The sequence below is a fragment of the Sarcophilus harrisii genome, chromosome 6, assembly GCF_902635505.1.
Source record: "Sarcophilus harrisii chromosome 6, mSarHar1.11, whole genome shotgun sequence".
NCBI classification, from domain to species: Eukaryota; Metazoa; Chordata; class Mammalia; order Dasyuromorphia; family Dasyuridae; genus Sarcophilus; species Sarcophilus harrisii.
The window spans coordinates 60,009,190-60,026,590 of NC_045431.1; positions in this window are offsets into that span (position 1 = coordinate 60,009,190).

Below are 17,401 nucleotides of genomic sequence, written 5' to 3' on the forward strand. Positions count from 1 at the left end.
TATTTAACTTTCAAAACAAAAAGTCTCTAGGGGGCTTCAGTATCAATAATCCTATGATTGTACTATGGAGGTAGGTTTCTATTTTAGCAGGGTTGCATCTCTTTGGTTCAAACTAAGTTACCTAAATATAGGATAGAACAGAATTGCCACAAATCTAGCATGACGCTTACAATAGAGAAGGAATGTTTTGTTTCCAATTTTGAGTGGTTGCTAAAGAAGTCTAGAGGGAATTGCAATTAAGTGAAATACAATCCATTCCCATCCAGCTCATTTCACTTCAATCCACAGGCAACCATTGAGGTAGATATGGTCATTATAAGAAAGACTCTGCATACAGGATAGGATATTCTATTCAAGAAGTATTAAGAGAAGAATAGAATAAGCAAAGAATGGCCTTTTTCATATAGACTTCTTTTGAAATGTTTATTGGTATTTTTTGTTTTGCATCATTATTGTTAAATCTTCCCTATCCAATAACATCCTATTTTATATATATATATATATATATATATATATATATATATAATATAGGTGTGCATATGTGTATTTATAGTTTAATATATATATATATATATATACACCTACATACACACATATTCATACATACATATATCATGTAACCTCTTTGTCCCCCACTCAAAATATCAAAGGAGATGTATACATATAAATTATTTTTACATATACATATACATATTATTTATGTCTATTTACATATATATGTATACATATTTTACATATAAATATATGTGCATATAACTCTGTCTGTTGGCTATACCTACAAATAAAATTCTCATTCCCCATCTAGACTCTATCATTAAATTATGAAGAAAGAAGCATAAGTCTTCTGAAATCAAGACTGAGTTCTTCATTGATCAAAGATCTCAAGTTTTTTTTTAAATGATCTTTATTCAAGAAAGTCTTTGGACTACTGAGATTTGGGTAGTCATTTTTGATGCCTAGAACAGTTCTTTAATCACTAAACTTTCTATATTAATCTGGTGAAGTATTCTTATAAGTATGTTAGAAGCTGGGTCATTTTCTCTAGGTTTAGTATTAAACCAGGATAAGACATATCCCTCCTCCTTCTTCCATTTTCCACTGCCACCATGTGTCCTTGTAACAATTAAGCACAACCATGCCTCAAATAAGTACATAATGGAAATCCAATCCCTCAATTTTTAGAAATATTCTAAGGTAGCTGTATATTCTTAATTTAGGTAAGATTTTTAATTAGGATTTTTTCTCAAAGCCCTTGTGTTGGCAATTTTAAGATGTATGTTCACTTCTTGCTTCTAATACAGTTTGGTTGAATGACCCTTGGAAAAACTCTTTCCTTAAATGCAAAATTAGTAATTTGGATTCAGTGTCCTCAGTGGTCTCTTTTAGCTTGAAATTTCTGACCCTATGACATTTTTTCCTTCTCATTTTCAATTTTTTTTCCAAAAGTTGTTTATTTTCTCCAATGTGATTCAGTGCAGTATATATTCAGTTTACTCTATCCTATACCTTGTAAAAGAACACAAATATTTCTAGCTGGAAATAATATCCCAGAGAATGTGTATAGGAAATGTTCAGAGAATAAAGGAATAGTGTTGATAACTGAGTTTCCTTTTGCTTCTCTAATTTTATCAAAACTCAAGTTCCTATGATGATTTTGAGACCTCTAGAAGCTAAAAGAGTCTTTTTTGACTTTGATTGTTCAGAGAGACACACAATTTCCTGCAAATTACAAAACATTTCTATCAGTTTATTATATAAAGTTGCATAAAATAAGTATGTGGTCTTCATAGTAGAAAATCTGTAAGGTATCACTAAGACAATAAGTCTAAAATTATAACCTAGCTGTGATGCACAAAGGTCTTTCAAAAATTAATTAGAACTGATTTTGGTTGGTATCTATCTGTCTAATATGGCATTACTTTAAAATGTCAAGTTTTAAATTTCACAAACATTTTACTATACATTTTTGATACAAAGACTTAAAAAATAAAAGAATCTTTGCTCTTCAAGGATATAGCAAATAATGGAGAAAGTGTTGGGAGCCACCTTGATGCTACCAAAGTAAATTATAATGTCCCTGTACAGTGTGAGAGCATCTGTCAGAAGTCAAAGAATATGGGTCCTGTCTTCACTTTGGCTTCATTTTCCTCCCTCCCTCCCTTCCTCTTTGTTTGTTGCTTTGTTTCTTTTCTTCTTTCCTTCCTTCTTTCTTTCTTTCGTTCTTTCTTTCTTTCTTTCTTTCTTTCTTTCTTTCTTTTCTTCCTTCCATCCTCCCTTCCTTCCTTCCTTCCTTCCTTCCTTCCTTCCTTCCTTCCTTCCTTCTTTCTTTCTTTCTTTTTAGATGAATTGTTTTCTTGACATAATAGTTATTCCAGGCCTAAAGAGGAAGAAATGTGTGTCCAAATAGTCTTGGCAAGCCAGATCCACTTCAGACAGGAAAGAATATAGTCCAGGACTGACTAATTAAATTGTGTCAGTTTAGCCAGAATTTAATCCAAAAGACAAATGGGAAGCATCACCAGGCAATCAGGAGCAAAAACTATGGAATGGAACATATCAGAGACAAGCCAAGATCTGACATATTGTCTATTGCTGATCCAGCAGATAGTGAAAATGAAGCAGACATAACAGCCAGTTTGTTTGAAAAGGAAGATTCAAGGAAAAAACCATAATAACCAGAGTCAAACTGTTGAGTAATCAGTATCATCAAGGATCAGAAATGTTTCTGGAACTTTACATCATCATCATTAATAATATTTAGAGAACAACTATATTTCAAACACTGTGCTAAGGGCTTTACAATCATTATCTTATTTGATACTCATAATAAACCTGGGAAGAGATTTTAGTATTATACTCATTTTAAAGAAGTGAAAATTGAGGCAGAGAGTATCTAAGATCAGTTTTGAACTCAGGTCTTCCTATATTAATTGCCCTATTAATTTCAGTGCCATCTAGCTTCCTATAAAATTTACTGAAAGTATTCCAGGGAATAAAATTTCCATTTGTCTGCACATCCAGCACTCTTTGACTTCACCAATTCTATACATTTACACCTCTTTAAGAAGACAAATAACTACTTGTTTTGCTTTATTTATTAAGATTAACCAGAATGTTTTAGTTAACTTGGACAGTAAGAAAGACAGACTGTTAGCATTAACCATCCTTGCACAAGGGTCTAAAAAAAATGAACCAATGTACCTATTCACTCTTTTATGATACCTCTTTAGGATATTATTTCCCATACTCCCATATTACCTCCCATTTTCTATGACTATCAATTAGACTTGAATGTTGGTCTTAATTTGGCCAGTTCTAGATCCTCTCCCTATTGTATGAGTAGTTTATCTGAACAAAGCTAATTCTTTGATAATTAATTGGTCAAAATTATCAGTGCACTAGTGTTAATTATAAGGAATATGTGAAATAGTATAGTCAAAATACTTAAATAGCATCTTTTCAATCTGCCTTTTATTCACACTGTGATTGATTAATATATTTTTTTCTCAAATAGAAATAATTTACCTCTTTTACAGTAACTGGAGACCTCAAATAAAGCTTTAGTAGCTAATAGCTGCTTTTCTCAAATGTTATAATTTAGTTCCTCAGTTTATAAGTTTTAGGAAAAATAGGGTGGAACAGTTCTAGAGACCCTCAGCCTGCAATAAAGATGACCTGAGAGGTCAAAATAAAGTTACCCTATTTAACTAAAACAAGCTTGAAAAAATCTAGATAGCTCAATATAAGACCCAAGGCAAATTGTGACTTGAATATTAAAGGTGGGCTCAAAAAGTACAAAGTTAGGGTTCTAGAGTATAATATAATGTCTGCCAATAATGACTGTATCAGAAATATAATCATAAGAGAAAATACACAGATAAACATGTAGTGAGAACTTGAAAAACACAGGGATCTCTGGATATTCTTCAGGTAGATGAGATTCACTTTATATGACCATTTATTTATTTCACAGGCCCATTTTGTCCATTGTCAATTTATCAAATATTCTGAAGCATTTTAGAAGTAATTTTTTCTCAATTATGTGTAATTGGTATTGTTATGTATTTTTAAAATGATATAAATTCATTGAATATGCAGAACAAGGTCTGTGAAATAGATTTCCATATATTAGTGATCCCTGTGTAAATCCAACTTTGTAATCAAAGAAATGTTGAATAAATCACACATACTATAATATAAGGCATATCCTGGAGTTCCTGGTAATGGGAAACTATTACTACCTAAATTCCCATTGTTTACTGACTTGTGGCCTGGTAACTCTGTCTCTAGCAATGTTATAGGTCAGTTATCTCTAAAATATTTTCATCATGTGGGATGAAAGATTAAAAATTATACTTGAGATTTTGAAGTAGGATGACTATGGATGATGGTGGTACTTTTAAGAAAAGTAGGAATGATTGGAAGATGTATAATAGGGGTTAAAGTCACATAATGGGATCTATTCTGCAGATAAAGAGCTTAATTCTTCTTATGCTTTCTTATGCTTTGTAATTCACTTTGTCTCACTAAAAATAATTTTTTTAAGGGAAAGGGAAGGAAAGGAGAAATTAACAGAGTTTGTCACTTTTTGTTTACCTAGAACACAGAAATAGCCCTTTTTAAGAGTTGAGTTTCTACAGCAAGATAACAATTGGAGATGGTGAAGGATTACTACACCTGAGAAAGTTAAGGAAGGACAAAGGAATTTCCTTAGTGACATACTATGGGTTCACAGGAAATGGTCAAATTCTCACTGTGATACCCTGGCTCAAACGGAGGCAATTTGGTAATTTACCTAATATATAGAAGTGGTAGAATGAAAAAGAAGTATGGCTGTTGCTTGGGGAAATTGTAAGTGTGGTTGTATTAGCAATAAGCTTCACAATTGACTTTTGAGAGAAGCTATGATATGATCCATTTTTCAATAGCAAATAAATTGATACTTTAGGATCAAACTATCATACTAAATTTAAGAAAGCATTGCTGTAAAAGTAGAAAAAGGGGAAGATAAAAAGGGGAAGACATTAATTATACAATGTAACAATTATATTTATTATATAATATAAATATTAAATTGTTCTGGGTGACAAGTTATCCTACAATATTATATAATGTAAATATTAATAATATATTATTTATAATATATAATATAAATATTAAAATGTTCTGGGGCATTAGATATCCATTAATGTTGTCTTTCTTTTTGAAGACAACCAAAATGAAATCATTATGTTAAAAATCAAGTTAGAGTGTGCTCTACTGTGGCTGATTAGACCAATAAGAGCTCAGAATGCACTGTCACAGGTCACAAACAAATAATCCATACGACCATTTAGGGAAGCTTCTCTAATTTTTCATATTTCACATTTCCTTTGGGCTAATTCAATTCTGCTTTGCTCATACAGCAGAGCACCTTCTCTGATGAGGGTAATCATACTGAGTAGTCCTTTGCCAGTGTCTCCCATATCATACAATCTATTCTAAAGTTCCTAACAGAATTTCCTGCTATTGCTTTTTCTGGTTATCTTGTAAGAGCTTGTGTGTGTGAACTCTCCATAAATTAATTTTTTGGACAAGTATAAGTTTGGCTTTTGAACCATGTGGCCAGCCCAATAGAGTTGTGCTCTCTGCAATAGAGATTGAATATTTAGCAATTTAGTTTGAGAAAGGACTTCAGTATCCAGTATCATATTCTGCTAGATGATCTTCAGAATATTCCCAGAACAATTCAAATGGAAGCTATTGCATTTCCTGGCATGATGTTGGTGTACTGTCAAGGATTCATAGGCATACAACAATGAAGACATCACAATAGTTCTAGAGAGCTTCAGTTTGATAGTTTAACACCTCTTTTCTCCTTTCCTTTGGAGCTTCCAAAATACTGAGCTGGATCTATTGCTGCTGGATCTATTCTCTGCTGCTTGAGCTAATTTTGCCTGGAAACTGACCCTATCTTTAACATTCAAGCAGCAATTTGCCTTAGGTCCCATCTTGAGAAACTTAGATTTCTACCATCTTACTATAATTAAATAGAATATCTTTATCTTGGCCTCTCAGGTGGTCTATATTGCAGACTGAAAGTCCCAGGCCATTGGTAAATGGTGAAGTTTTGGCTACTTTGGATAAGTTCACTTACTTTAGCAGTATACTTTCCAGGGTGGTCCACATTAATAATAAGATTGACACATGTGTTATAATAGCATAACAAATGATAAATACGATTTATAAAAGTTTAATGTGACTTTACTGTAGCATTTCATCATTTGAATCTAATGCTTTAATGAAGTAAATAGGTCATTGCAATATAAATCTGACCAGTAGACCTTAATTCTGCTTGAAAATGCACATAATCTTCTTACACAAAATTGATACCCTCATCTGATCAAGACAATATTTCCTCTACCTTGTCACTACCTGCATTTTAGAACTACTTTTATTTGTCCTGGTCACATTCATATTGTAAGTATTTTGGCTATATTATTTTATTTTTAAAAGATTACAATGAGATGCTCTTATGAAAAACAATGTAACAACCAGTCCAAATGTCCTAAAGTAATGTAAAATATTGATAGTGCTTAGAGTACACACAAATATTTAACTAATGAAACAGATTGTTAATACCATTAACCTTGTTTAATACATAGTTTTCAAAGAACAGGACCATATTTCCTGAAAACTTTTATTATAATTTAATTGATATGTAATCTTTTCTAAATTTTCCAAATCGCTGAGGCCTGAAAAACATTTGGGGATGTTAATTTTGTTTTGCTGAGTGCTAATATTAAATAATTATTCTCTAACCTTTTTCATAATTTGAAACTATCAATGAGATTACCATGAAAGAATTTTTTCCAATGATGCCCCACTTCACAATCCCATAACTTGACATATATGTATATGTACATGTGTGTGTGTGTGTGTGTGGAATTTCACTAATGAATATGGATAGAAAAAATAAATATTTATGAGGACTGCAAGTGCCGCCATGAATCCCCTTGATTTTTTGGGCTCCACTGGAGAGTTGTAGAGGAAATTAAAAAGAAGAGGAAAATGTATCATATAAAGAGCATGGACCATTACCTTTTTCATCTTAACCAGGTGTACTAACCCAGGTAGGGACATCAGGGAAACCCTTTCAATGAGTGGAAAAACAATTCCAGTCTAAACAGTGTATGTTTATTAAATGTCTGTATTATGCTAAACAGTTCCATGAAATGTATTTTGAAGGTTGCAAATGTAAAAAAAAAATTGGCAGGCTTAGGATTGGCACTCCAAAATTTAGATATCTTTGTTAGACAAGCTTTAATTAAAAATTGGTTTTTTAATAGTCATTTTTTTTTTGACTAGAGGGATCTATGATCTTTTCAAAGCAAATCTTCTTCCACCAAAGCAGGTCCCAACAAATACATACTTTCTCAAAATGTAAAACTGTTATTACTGTCTAAAATTCTTTAAGATAAGACATGTGAAATGTATGTAAAAATCAAAGGAATATGTCTTCCATTTATAATCCCAATCCCAATTGTTTATTTCTATAGTGTTTGTGGTTTGCAAAATACAACATGCACTATCTCATTTGATTTTTCAGAACAATCCTCTGAGGTGTGGTTACTATTATTTCCATTTTATGATTGAGGAAACTGGTTATAAAGACAATTGGTTTATTCAAAGACTCAAAGCTTGAAAATTTTGAGAGAAACAAAAAGAATCATTGTACAGCATGTACTTGAATGATTTGAAGACTTCTATGATTTCATTATTATGGGCATCCATTCTAATTAAATAAATCATATTCACTCTTCAATTGAGTAGATCTAAGACTTGCTCTGGTCAAAAAGTAATGTCATGACTCAATGGACAATCCTAATGAGAAGCTTCCCCAGAAATAGCTAGACTTGTTGTTGGATGGTTATTTTGTTGGTACATGTAATCTTTTATTGAGTAAAGCAGCAAATCTGCAAATAGATTCTGGGGATTCAATGAAATTGGACGGGAATCAATTTGCATCTTTATTTTTCAATATCCCCTAATGGAAATTTGGCATTTCATTCAATTATTAAAAAAAGCAATACTTTCAGAAGGCATTCATTGACTTCACTAGCATTCCAAAGGGACCCATCACAGAAACAAAACACACACACACACACACACATGACCATCACTACTACTAATCCTTCATGCAGTCCAAACCATACTTGAACATATTGCTCTGATAAACTTCCTATAAGTAATTTTTCCTTGAAGATTATCAGGAATGGAAAATCCAAGGCATTCTATTCATTTTTTTTTCCTGAGGCAATTGGGATTAAGTGACTTGCCCAGGGTCACACAGCTAGGAAGTGTTAAGTATCTGAGGCAAGATTTGAACTCAGGGCTGGTGCTCTAGTTACTGTGCCACCTAGTTGCTCTTATTCTATTCAATTTTTGAATAGTTTTATAACTAAGAACTTGTTTCTTATATCATGTAAAAACTGGTCTTTCTTCACCTTCCACTAGATAAAATTCATTCTATCTTCTGTAGTCAAGAAGAAGAAACTCAAGAAAAGCTTGATGATAGAGAACAATTATTACTGCCATCTGTTCAGATTCCTTTCCTGGCCATAATCTTAGGGCACTTTTTTTTAATGTTCTACAGGTTTCTTTAGATGACAATTGCTCATACAGTTCCCATAAACTATAATGGTCTTTTACATTTTGTCTGACCTGTAAAAATGACTTTTTTTTTTTTTTTTTTTTTTTTTTTTTTAGAAAATTTGGGCATTATTATTTATTGTTTTTGGTTGTTGTTTTAAGTCCCGTTTTCTCAGGGAGAATTTATTAAAAATCAGGCTGCAAACAAATAGCAAAGTTTCTGTATGAGAGTAATAAGACAAAGAAATTAGAAGTCCTTTAAGGCCTCCTAGAGCCCTTCATGTAACAACAGAGACTTGATAATGGTTGTATATCTGTTCCTTTTATTTCCCCATATTTAATCTACATTGCCTGAAAGTGCTTATTTTTGTATGATGTCTTTAGAAATATCAATTCAGTCCAATGGACTTTTGAAGCATTGTAATATGTTTGTTCATTTTTAATGAATACTACTGACTGCTATGATTAACATAGGTGGTTACATTTTAGTGGTCATCACTATAAATGACTTAAATAACACACATTAGTATTGTTATTTTCAGACTGTAAAATAGCCTATCAAAGATCTCTACTGATTAATTCAGATATGTTGTTGCTTTTTGTATGTTTGATGAACTCATAGAAATGTCTGAGTCAGCTCTTTTCTTTCACTGGCCAGCTCCATATATATGAAGCAAAGATCAAACCCTGATGGGTCTCAAGACTTTTTTTGGTTTATCTTACAATTATCTGAGATTATTGCATGTATCTTGCACATCAGTAATTCTATGCAACGTTATTTTGTTGCATCGTTTATTTCTTTCACATGACACAATCAGGATTTGTCATGCCATACCAAGAAACTACTGGAGTTTCTGACCATATTGATTAGTCCAGGAATAATACTTTGACTCATTTAGGAAATATAAATATAATTTGTTCAAGGGTTTAGCATTATTTTTAAAATTTGATTTTCATGTCAGGTTAAAATTCTTATTTTAACAAATATCATTCTAATTCAGTTCCCCATTTTCCTATATATAATATTTGAGAGAGGTTAAAATTACCATTCTGCTACAGATAGAGAAGGTAATGTATCTGCAACAGATATCCATTTGATTAATATTTCTCTACAGGAGGAGAAATAGGTAGGAGGGAAGGTGACATTTAAGTGAACATCTAGAAAACTGACAATTGAAAGCCACATATTGTTCAAGATAAATCACCGTTTAAAGGTTTTTATTCTGAGTATCTGTCTTTTTCCTAACCTTTTTTTATACCATTATTTCTGAGGTTCTGTTCTAAATGGAGCTTGGAGAACTATTATGCAAACCATAAAAATCTATGTTCACTGGAAAAAAATCAGATGGAAATTTTATGACAAAGCAACATGTTAACATTTGTAGTAGTTTTATAATTTTAAACTTTTCCTACTTCCCTTATACGTTGAATTTCTGTATATAATTCTTTAAAATTATTTCCCACAGATGTTTTAAGGAAAGAAAATGTTTATTATTTTCAGCTTATGAGAATATGTTGCAATAATACTGTATTGCAAAAGTGTTGCATTTTCTAGGAGATCTGATACTATATTTTTAATGTACTAGAGTATTTGTTGTTCACCCTATTTAAAAAAAAAAACAAAACATCAAAAATCCTTCATTTATACTGCAAACATTCACTTCTCTTACTCAAAGATAATCTTTCTTTTGTGTTTATTAACCTATTGACATCTGTTGCCAATATTCACATTTCCTTACCAGAAAGGCAAAAATCACTGTGCATAAGCTACAAGTATGGGACATAATGTGACCTTGTAGGTAGAGGGTAGCAAGAAAAGAAAAATTAAAGGGTAGCAGTTAAACATAAAATGGGTGGGAATATGCTCAGTCAGTTTTATTAAAACTCCCTAGTTTATGCAGGATGTTTCCAGATTAAGTTATTAATTTGCATATGCACATATTTGTCTAAGAAAGTATATGATGGCCTCTAGTGGTGTAGGGGGAAAAAAAAGAAGTAATGATTTTTGCTTCCATAATAAAATCAGTAAAAAGACTAAAGATAAATAGGCTAACACGCATGTTGATAAAAAAAAAAAAAAAAAAAAAAAAAAAACACCCTAATTTATTTTCAGAAATACTAAATTTTAAATCTTCAGAAAAAATTTGAAAAAGTCTTATAGATTACTTACTATGTGGACCAAGATTCAGTAGATCAGAAAGTCATTGCTTGTCCTTGAAACTAACTTTATTCACACAACTGTATATCTTGGGCATTCTGGTATTCAATATATTGATTTGTCCTTTACTATTCTTTACAATGGTATACTAAATAGAATGATGTGGTTCATTCATTTAAAAAATGAAATGACAAACCCTGCTTCCTTTTAGCCCAAATGCTTCCTTTATTTTCAGTTCATCCAGAATTCATTTATATTATTACACAAAAAGGATTGAAAATTAGAATCATTTATTCTAAGATGTTATTGATTAGAAAACTTTAGCTCATCACATAAAATTGTTATTCAAACATAAGAAGGAATTCTGAGAAAACTGAAGAAGGAAGAGACAGAAAAGAGAGCTAGCAAAATCAATATTATAGAAATAGTGAAGGAAAAAAAGTGTAATTGTGATTATTCTCATTATGATAATTAATACATTCATTCACTCATTTTAATCCCATAATGTTTTTCAATGCATTTTAAAACATAAAATGAAGTGCTAACCAGTTGAAATCATTTAAGTCTAGAGCTAACAGTATATACTTGAGATTGTGTTACTTGCTCATCTGCTCTCATGTTATCTTAATAATTGGATTTCATATATTGAGCAAATTACTATGCTTTTGAGAACAGAAAGAATTCTTCAAGATGGAAATTTATATAAATCCCTCTTAAATTGTTCAGTTAAGAATTATTATTTGTAACAAAAGAATTTCAAACTTTTCCTTACAATTGCCTTTCCTCTCTAAATCATGTCTTTCTGTTATTTTTCTTTTTTTTCTTTCTTTCTCCATGTCTTCTTTTCTTTTCATTAATTTTTACTCTGGATTAGCTTCCACCTCTAGATTCTCCTTAAAGAAAACAAATTTATAAGACCCTGCTTCTTTATACTTACTTTCAATCTGATATATTTGACATAACATTTTTTAATGAGAAAAACATGCCATTTTCTTTGCTATACTACTTAACTTTTTTTCTTAGAATGGGGCCATTCATTTAATTTACATCCTTACTTGTAAATAGAAGATAAAGCATCATGGAGTAAGCACACACACACACACATATAATATATATACATATATTAAAATCTTATTTTATATTCTATTTTACTCAATTATATGCAAAACAATCATGATTTTTAAAATTTTGAGTTCCAAATTCTATCTTGCCCTCCCCCTACATTTGAATTCCATGGGAGACATTTTGTGTAAGAAAATAGAATCCCCAAAAATAAGAAAAAATAAAGAAAGCAAAGAAAAAGTATGTTTGATTTCCATTCAGACATTATTGGTTCTTTCTCTGGAGATGGACAACACCTTTCTAAGTCTTAGAGAATTATCGCTAATTATTGTACTGCTGAGAGCAGCTATTATTCAGAGTAAATCATCATACAATATATTTTTATTGTATGTAAAAGTATGATTACTGTGTACAATGTTGTCTTAGTTCTGCTCACTTCACTTAACATAAGTTCATATAAGTTTTTCCAAGTTTTTCTAAAAGCATCCTACTCATCAATTTTTAAAACACAGTAGCATACCAACACAATCATATACAACAATTTCTTTATGGACATCACTTTAATTTCTGATTTTTTGGCATCATTAAAAAGGTGCCATACATATTGTTGTATACATAGGGATTTTTCCCCTTTTAAAAAATTCTCTATGAAATACAGACCTAGTACTGGTATGGTATGATCAAAGAATATGCATAGTTTCATATATATATATATATATATATATATACACAAACTATATATAATTTATAGTTTTGGACATACTTCCAAATTGCTTTCCAGGATGATTGAATCAGTGAAAACTTCACTAATAGGTTTTAATATTTTGAGCAGAACCAGGAGATCATTATATACTTCAACAATGATACTGTATGAGGATGTATTATAATGGAAATGCATTTCTTTGACAAAGAAAAGATCTAAATCAGTTTCAATTGATCAAGAAGGGACAGAAGTAGCTACATCCAAAGAAAGAACAATGGGAAATGAATGTAAACTGCATTTTGGTTCTTCTTCCCAGATTATTTTTACCTTCTGAATCCAATTCTTCCTATGCAACAAGACAATTGTTCCATTCTGCACACATATATTGTATCTAGGATATACTATGACATATTTAACATGTATAGGACTGCTTGCCATCTGGGGGAGGGGATGGAGGGAAGGAGGGGAAAAGTCGGAACAGAAATGAGTGCAAAGGATAATGTTGTAAAAAAAAATTACCCAGGCATGGGCTCTGTCAATAATAAGTTATAATTATTTAAAAAAAGATTTAAAATCTTAAATCACAATAAAAAATAGTTTTTAATTTTTTTTCCACATCGCCTCCAATATTTGCCATTTTCCTTTTCTATTAATATACCAATCTGACAAGGATGAGATAGTATTTAAGAATTGTTTTATTTTGAATTTCTTGTATCAATAATAATTTAGAGCTTTTTTATATAACTATAGATATAATTGATTACTTTGCTGAAAAGTGCTTCTATCCTTTGACCAAATTTATCAATTGAGTAATGGATCTTATTTCTATAAATTTGATTTATAGTTTTATGTCTGAGAAATAAAATTTTCTCAGAGCAATTCACAGAATTTTTTTCACAGTAATGACTACTAGCTATGTATTTCTCTCCATCCTTTTTTCCACATGTTTATCTTATGTTTTTTCTTTCTCCTTTTGCCCTACTCATTCTCAAAAAAATGTTTTACTTATGACTCACTTTCCACAAACTACCTTTCTTTCTTCCCTTCCTATTTTCCTGAATGGCAAGATAAATATGTACACTCATCAGAATGTGTACATTATTTCCACTGTAAAATCTTTTAGGCCTCTTTTATGCAAAATAAGTTATCCCATTTTTCCTTTTCTTTTTCCATTCTCGCAGTGCTTCTAGTCCTTAAATGTATTTATTTATTTTTTTCTATAGGTAATCTTGCCCAACTCTCACCTCTGCTTTGTGACTGCATATAATCCTTCAAACTACAATAAGAAGAAGAAAGTTTTTAAGAGTTGTAAATATCATTTTCCCATGTAACAATATAAATAGTTTAATCTTTTCAAATTGCTAAATTTCTCTTTTCTGTTTACCTTTTTATGCTTTTTTTTTTCATTTTGTATTTGAGAGTTAAATTTTCTTTTCATTTCTGGCTTTTTTTTTAAATTAGGAATATTTAAGAGTTCTCTTTCTAATAGAAAGTTCATTCTTCCCCTACCTTCAATTGATTATAATCTGTTTTGCTGGATTGCAATCCTATCTCTTTAGATCTTTAGAATATTGTATTCCAAGCCTTGTACTCCTTTAAGGTAGAAGCTGCTAAATCTTTATTATCCTGATTGTGACTTCACTGATATTTGAATTGTTTTTTTCTTTGCTTTGAAAAAATTTCTTGCAGTATTTTCTCTTGACATGAGTTCTGGAATTTGACTATAATATTGAAAATTTTCATTTTCAGATCTCTTTAATGAGTTTGAGTGGTAAGTTTTGTTCAATTTCTGTTTTTTATTTTTCTTTTTTCTTTTTAATCATAGCTTTTAAGATGCCTACTAATTCTTAAATTATCTCTCCCACATCAGTTGTTTTTCCAATAAGATATTTCACATATTCTATTTTTTCTCTATTCTTTTGATTGTTTGTTGATGTCTCATAGAACTGGTAGCTTCCACTTGTCAAATTCTAACGTTTAAGGATTTATTTCTTGAGACAGTATTTGTCTTTTTTCCCCATTTGGACAATTTTACTTTTTAAGAAACTTCACTTCAGTGAATTTTTCCATCTTTTTTTTTTTCATTCAATAAAATATATTTTTCAAGGAATTTCTCTATTCTCTTCTTTCATTTTTATGTCTCTTACTATGTGGCCTATTCTATTTTTTAAGGAGTTATTTTCTTCAGTATTTTTTGCTGCCTATACTAGCAAACTGTTGATATTTTTTTCATGATTTTTGTGTCACTCATATCTCTCCCCAATTTTTCCTCTTCCTCTCTTACTTGCTTTAAAAAAAACATTTCTTGAGATCATGGAAGAGCTTCCATGATCCCAGATTCATATTATGTTTTTTTGGAGGCTTTGGATATGGGGATTTTGACATTTCTTCTGAGTGTGTGTTTTGATCTTCCTTTTCACTACAGTATCTATAATCAGAATTTTTTCTATTGTTTGCTCATTTCCCATTCTATTTTTTAATGTTTAATTTTATGCTAAAGTGGGGCTCTGCTTTCCAAGTGAAGGGGGCACTGCTTCAGCTTCAGGTTTTGTGCAGCTATTTTCAGAGGTAAATCTTGGCACCTGTAAGTTTTTTATTTTTTGGCTCTTCTGAAGTCATAAGATAAAAAGTAAGCTGTATTTTTTACACTCCTGTACTATACACTGGTTTGTGAGTAAATATAAGTATTGTTTTCTATCATGGAACTATGAATATGGTGCCTTCTCTGATAGTTCTCATCTTTGCATTAAGACTAAGTCCTAGCATTGTAACTCAGATCCAAGTATAGACAACACAACAGAGTGTTGCCTCTTGTTTCAGCAAAAGGAACCCCTGTAAATCTCATTCTAAGCCACTGTCTCTGAATTGAGAGGTCTGGAAGCAACACCTGCTGCCACTGATTCAGTTGCCCTAAGATGTCTTCCTGGTTTACTGGGGCTCAGTCTACACTGGTTTGATTTATACTGGACTATGCTTTTTCTCTCTTCCTGGTACAACAGAACTTTAATTCTGACCTTCCAAGTTGTTTTGGGCTGGAAAATTGTTTCACTCTAATTTTTGCTAGTTCTGCTGCTCTAGAATATATGTATATTTAAAAATACTTGGAGGGGTTTATGAGAAAATTGAGCATGTCCCTGACTTTACTCTTGCCACTTCTCTCCTGGAGTATTCTATAAACATAGTAATTTGTTTTTGTAAATCCATTAACTAGTAAATAAAAATTTTTAAAAATTCCCATGTTAGAATTTCATGTCAGTGTTTAGATATAGTATTCAGGTGGTTTAATACTTGGATTTCTTTTTCTCTAAATTGTGTGTGTGTGTGTGCACGCGCGTGTGTGTGCATATATGTGCGTGTTTGTGTGAATGTGTAAAGAGAGAGATAGAAACAGACACAGAGAGAGATAAATACACACATACACACACATATGTACATATGCACATTGAGATGGCATGTGAGTGTTTTATTACTGTGGTAGAATATCAGAAAATACTGAGTTTAAAAAAAAAAAGAAAGAAAGCTCTGCTAAATTGAATGAAAAAACAGCCTCAATCTGAGGAGCTGTCATCAGTAGCTCTCAGAGCTGTGGTGATGTTAATGTACAATGCTATATCTTAATAGTCATCTCTATTGGCTATTAAAATGCAGCTTTGCACATTAAAATCACTACCCCACTGCTGTTGAAATACTTAACAAATAGGCTGTCCCTGGAAAGTGCCCTTCAGTTCAATGGGAAGCTGTGGCTTCCAAATGAGCTGTCTCAGCTATCTAATTTTCTGCTAAAGTAGGGGTGAGGGAACCTAACTCTTTTGAAATTTTAAATTTAAATATGACTTTGAATCATGCATACTATGGGAAAACAAGTTAGGAGACTTTTTCTGTTTGCTCTTTCTGCAGTAACCTAGATTCTTTAAATGGTCATTTAAGGAATTAATGTGGCAGAAGGTGGTGGTGGGGTAGATTGAAGGAGTGAAAGATACCCATGGATATTATCTTTTTTTTACTTGAATAGAATACATGGGTTTCCTCTGTTTCTTAACATTCTTTTTAAAGTTGTTGCTTTTATAAATGGATATTTCCCCCACTGTCACTGTTTCTATAAACAATGATCATGTTTAAAATAAAAATTGATTATTGCAGAACAGTGTCAAAAGGAAGATTATAATGTGCACAATGAATATAATAAAACATATTAAAAAGAGAATCAACATAACAATCAAGACTAACAAGTTCTGGTGATAACATTTCCCTCCATTTAAGACTGAGAGTATGTAGTATAGGAATAGACTCATGCATATGCTGTCAGTAATGGTCACTGCATTGATTTATTTTGCTTCATTATACTTCTTTTAAAGAAAGGGTAGCCTGTTTGGAAAGTGAGGTATTAGGAAATTTAAGGGATTTTGTCTTGTTTTATTTTATTTATTATAATAACTAAAAAAAATTATAAAGAAACCCAATCCCCACAAGCACTTTACACTAGTAACTAAAGATAATCATAGTATCAGTGTTTAGAGTATAGACATAAATTATGTATTAATATATATATATATATATATATATATATACACACATATATATCAGTAAAACACTAAAAGTGATTATTTGGTTGAAATATTCAAATTTAATGGTATATCCATTACAAAGGAAAAAGTGGCTCTATGAATTCATTGAAAAAATACTGTCAATTTATTGACTAAATATTATCAACTTAGTGAAAAATTCATTCAAATATCCACATATTTGATATATCCAATACTATTCATCTAGTTATTACCTATGGGTTTTAGAAGAGAAAATTGGCAAGGAGAATGGAATTTAATCAATTCTTAGATTTCTGTCCTTAA